This window comes from Ornithodoros turicata, chromosome 2, assembly GCF_037126465.1.
Source record: "Ornithodoros turicata isolate Travis chromosome 2, ASM3712646v1, whole genome shotgun sequence".
Classification (NCBI taxonomy): Eukaryota; Metazoa; Arthropoda; class Arachnida; order Ixodida; family Argasidae; genus Ornithodoros; species Ornithodoros turicata.
In genome coordinates, this window is record NC_088202.1 from 96,509,976 (window position 1) to 96,515,435 (window position 5,460).

General features: G+C 43.2%; 1 long non-coding RNA gene across 1 annotated transcript; it reads left to right on the plus strand.

The window, feature by feature from the left end:
* Positions 1–1,943: 1,943 nt before the first annotated feature.
* LOC135383863 (uncharacterized) lies at positions 1,944–4,096 on the plus strand. The gene is made up of 3 exons (XR_010420108.1): positions 1,944–2,030; positions 2,249–2,447; positions 3,895–4,096. It is a non-coding gene; the product is annotated as an uncharacterized LOC135383863 (long non-coding RNA).
* The last annotated feature ends 1,364 nt before the right edge of the window (positions 4,097–5,460 follow it).

Consider the following 5,460-nt stretch of genomic DNA (forward strand, 5'->3'; position numbering starts at 1 on the left):
TCATGTATGGTGCTCTTCTGCAATAGTTTCCTATGCAATCGTTATAGAAGAATAAAGGAAACAATCTTGGGATAGTGATTCAATAAATAATAGGTCCCCTGTCTAGAGCGTACGTGTCCTTGAGCCACGCAGGTGCATGATGACGTCATGCCATGGCTTCATTGCTGATTCACCTTGCCCAGTTGTGTTGACCGCGTGAAAAAAAAAACGGTGTAGCCTTGGGACAATGGGACGTCACGACCAATGAGTAACGCCAGAAGAGGGCGCAGGAATCCTCTTCTCTCTTAGCCTCTCGCAGGTGGTCGCCGCAGAGTGCGCTAAGAGTGCGCGCGCATGCGTAGCTGCCGCGGCGCGGCGCCCCAGTCAGTTGCTCATTGGCTGTCGCGGAGAGCAGACGTGCGCTCGGTTGCTCCGCAGTCCCTGCGCTCGCCCAGTTTCTGCCTGGCTGTCGGATGGAGCAGTCGCATCGGTCTGCGCTCCTGTTGTGGTGGGTTTTTTTGTTGTATAACTAATTCTTTCACCAACTTTGTCCCCGCTTTGTTTGCGATTTTCATGCCCGTGCACGACGGTGAGTAGCGCTGGCGTTATTCTTAATAATTTTGTCGTGAGATTAGTTGAGAAAGTTACCCCTAGGGGGTGCAGCTGCGGGGCTTTATACACGAGAGAAAAACATTATGAGTCAGTTCTCTGCCTGGCTGTCGGATGGAGCAGTCGCATCGTTCTGCGCTCCTGTTGTGGTGGGATGATTTGTTGTGTAACTCATTCTTTTTGTTGATTGCTATTGATGGTTAGCATACTCTTGCTTTCCCAAGCTCTGTATTACGAGTGTTTCTCTCCTCGCATGTCCAGAGCTGTCCTAACCTGTCTAGACATGCCATGATGACGTTACAGGATGTCCAGAACTGGTGGCCACAGCTGTGATGCTTTGCAGCCTGCCTCTGTGCTCCGTTGCCCAGCGATGGTGAACGGCCGTTCGGGACCGCTTTCTTCAAGATGGCGACATCTGTCTTCAACTTTTTATTTTATCTTCTACCTATTTTTTATTTTGTATTAGCTCAGCTAGCCCACACACAGTGGTCTGGACACATCTTAGATGCTCCCCAATTAGTGTAATGACTCACTGAATGATCCTAGTTACTGTGAGGAGTTCCAAATTGATGTAATTGCTCATTAATGGCGTCCAGGCCACTGTGTGAGTTGTGGGCCAGTTGAGCTGATCATATACTACTCTCTTCGAGTTGACGTCCAGCTTGTCGTATAACTCAACTCCGAAAACGAATGATTTTTAAGTTTAATGATTGAATTTTAATTTTAATGATTATTGATTTGAGGATTGATTGACAGATTGAAAAATAAAAAAATAGGGAGATGTCAGACCTGACAAAGTCGAATCAGGCTACTCCTGAACACGTGAATCGAAAAGAAAGTAGAAAAAACAGAATAACTGTAACCCCAAAGATGACCAGGAGAAAGAACAAGCAGGGACCAACTATTGAATGAGTACAGTAAATGAGAAAGTAGTTCAAATGACCGTAGACTAAATACTCGAATGGCCCTCAACGCTCAATGTACTTTAGGCTGCAGTCACACTGGTTAAACATAAAACACCAAACACGAACATTCCCTCAAACATGTTTGACGAAAATGCCTGACAAACATCCCCCATACATGTATGGCTCAACAGCTGTGGTCACACTGCGAAAACGCCGTCAGAACATGTTCAAAGACACGCGTGTATAACCAGTGTGACCGTGCCGTGATACAAAAGTGTGCTTCGGTTGTGTTTGAAAGCTTGTTTTCAAACACTTGAACGTGTATTTGGACACTGTCGAAAAACAGCTCATGGGATTTTGGAAAAATCAAATAAATTTATTGATATTCATCAAAGAACATGTTGCTTTTTACGTGTTTGAGTGTCAACAACATTGGGCATCATTGAAAAGGCGAGTTCTTTCGGTGTGGAGCTTCGCCGACCTCCTCCGATCTGTCGACTTTGGTGGGCGATTAGCGTGAAATACATTTCGCAGAAGGTGAGTACCTGTTTACTATCAGTGCTTCAACGCATCGAGCTAAGTTTTGCGTCGCAAGAACAGCACGACGCCGATATCGGCGTCACCGGGTTATCGTGAAATCATGATCGGCGCAGTTTTGTGCGTCTTGTTTGTTTGTGCTGTTCTCGCGCCGCAAAACTTGTCAGCTATGTATGAACTGCCCAAATGTTAGTACAATGCAATGGTTGTTTTTCTAGTCAAGTGGATAACGCTTGTGTTTGGCGTTTGCTTTCGAGGTGTGAAATGTCGACGCAAAAGGCCCGGAGACGGCAGCGATCAGTCTACGCTTCGCTCGACGCCCGTTTCATAAACATGGTGTTACTCGCAGCCGGAATCCCGAAAGCCACAAGAAACTCGAACCCGGACACGAATTTCACGCCAACGACAGTGGAATAGGTATGAGGAGAATGTGCACTCCAATATCAATTTTAACATGTATGTGCGGTTCTGCTGCTAATGTAATGTGCGTCCAAAGAAGCAAATTAGCGGGCATGTCAGTTGCTGCTAGCACCATGACATCTAAATTTGTTTTTGTTTCTTTGAATTATTCCTTTGTGGTAATTTGTCAAGGTGCTCAGAGCGCTCTGCTGATTTCACCTCTGGGAGCTCATGTACAGTTTATAGTGAAATGTTTCCCAAGAGTTTCCCTGAAACCTTGCATAGTTAGCACCTGTCATACCCTGCACATTGACTGAGTTTTTAAATCCTCGGTAGCACCCTATATTGTCCGCTATATAAGCAGGTCGATATATATTACAGAGGATACTTAGAAATTTGGATAAAGTATGGCTAATTATTGCTGTATGTGGATCACTTGCACATAGCGACATTGTTTGCACTACACATCATAGTGCACCCCGGAACGACACTAGGGCATGTGTTTTACTAATTCCCAATTATGAGGAAGCAAAATGCAGGTACTTGCACTCAGCACATGCAGAATTATCACAATAACATAGCTACAGAACAGTCAAGTATGTCAATTTTCTGCTTTAAATGCACATTCGTTGAAAGGGGACTGCACTTTGTGCATATAATTTTTAACATGATCCGTTAAACCATTAGGAAGAATCCTGCAAGTTCAAAAGAATTAGCTAGTCACTATGTACAGTGCCCAAAAACCTATGGTGTAGACATGATTCTGAGGAATCTTTATCATTAGAGCTTCCCCCTTTGATCACTCCTAAGGGACTTGGCACCTTGGTGCTGATTCTGCGCACATGGAAAGAAAGTGTAAAAAAGCCAGAGCAATTAAAAATGTATTTAAGCTATACTGCAGTATAGAAGCTTTTGCGTAGCTTCAAACTGCATGAATATGTAACTTTTCGATAAAAATTCTGCACATGAAAATTCACATTCCCTATTGGTAGTTCGAATGCAAATTGGAAGTTCGCATGTGTGCACACTAAGGTATTCCTTATTCGTCATTGCAGCATGCCACAATAGCCAAACTCTGCTTTTCAAAACTGCACGTATGCACATATGCATTTCTACATGGGACAGTTGAAGAGCGTGGCACATCATACCTCTGTTTCTCTGTAGCGAGATGAGGAGCCCTCTGCCATCAGTTTCTGTTTCTTTTTTTTAGCTTGTGCTATATTATTACGCATCACATATGATCTGGTATGGGAAGGGATCCATTATTGGGGGGTGGGTGGTGTGACACAAAGAGCCACATTGGGTGAAGCCACTGGCTGTCACTGTCTATTTTGTTCTGAACTGGCGTGCTAAATTTAAACTCTGTCAAAGTGCATTTGTGCTGTAGTGCTGTTACATTAGAGAATTGTAACCATTTAGCTGGTATTTTCATCATTTTATGTGCCCTCTTTATGCCCTTCTGTAGGCAACATAACGTATTGGCACAAGTGAGGAGCTGAATGAGTCACCACAATACACCAAGTAGCTGTTCTTCCAGCGACAACTGCAGCACGGCAGCAATCAACACTGAAAAGCGAAACAAGCTCCAGTGAAAACACAAAGTGCCGATCAAGAGCCTCGGTCAGAGTGTCAGTAAGGAGTGCTCGCATCATTGTCTCCTGTGTGTTTCTCCCATTTCGTGATAAGCTACCAGTGCTTGTTTGTGTTGCACATGTTTAAACCAGTGTAGTCACACAAGTATATCCAATGTTTATTTATTACCATATTGTACACAGTATTTATTAGTACTCATTCCTAATATACACAATATTTATCCAAGCGCATTGTTTTAAATTACGTAATGTAATGTAGGATGTCATTTCGTTCTTACACTCTCGGACTGTTTATTGTCTGAATACAAGATTCATGCAAAATAATTTCAACGTTAATCTGGCTGTTATCAATTCTGAGCTCTGTCAACATCTTGCTGACTGTCACAGTTGTTGTGCTGACATTTACTCAGCCTTCGTGTTGAGGAAAGAAAGAAATTGGGGCAAAACCTTTCTTCTTGAACAAGTGGAAGTTGCAAGTAGGGATAATTGTGTTATGTGTTCTCATTTCCTTCGCTATTGAAGTTTCTTGCTTCAAAATGTATTGGCATTGGTAAAATATTTTTGTTTAGGAATCTGTCGTCGTGTGCATTGCGTTCATCATGGGATAATCAATCAATCAAATGTTTATTGACCACCTGTTTGAAAAACAGAATACAACATAAGACTGTGAAGGAGCTTGGTGAGGAGGAGGTGCAGCTTGCTGCTGTGCATGATGCACAAGCAGTTAATGTCCTAGCAGCAGCTCGAAAAATGATAACGGCACACAAGAAGCTTCAAGCCATATTTAGCAATGGATGGCTCTCTTATGGGGAGCTGTCTACACAGTGAGTCATCCCGCTCCCCAAACAAAGTTGACAACTTATTGAAGAAGCAGGGGAATGTCATCCATTGCGGTCTCTCCGGAATAAACTGGGACACGTTACTGCATGCGATATAGACTAATGCTCTGAAGGCAAACAATGTGACAACCGAGCTTGTTTCTACAAACCAGTTCTACTCACTGGCATGGAATGTATTTCGTTAAATTAACAGGACTTAAAGGTGTGCTTAAAGGTGATGTAACAAGTATCCCACTGAAAATGCTGCTCAGGTCATGACGTCAATCTGTGGCACGTGCAGCAAGGTAGGCTAGCCAACCATGTAAATCTGGACTGAGTTTACATTACATGGGTGACCATTTTCACATACAATGCACACTAGAGCTTGTATCGGCTAACTGTATCATACAGTCAGAGCGTTGCAACGAAATTATTGTGCGTTTGGGTCAGGTTTGTGCCATTCTAGTTTCTAGTTATAGTTCTAGTTGTTCTATTTCTAGCTGGTTCGGCGTGTGGGATATGTGCCATAAAGCACAGCTACAATCTCAAATGGGAACAAAAATAGAAATTTGTGGTGTAAGAAAAATTAGGGACAGCAAGCACCTTTACTTTTCCATTGTT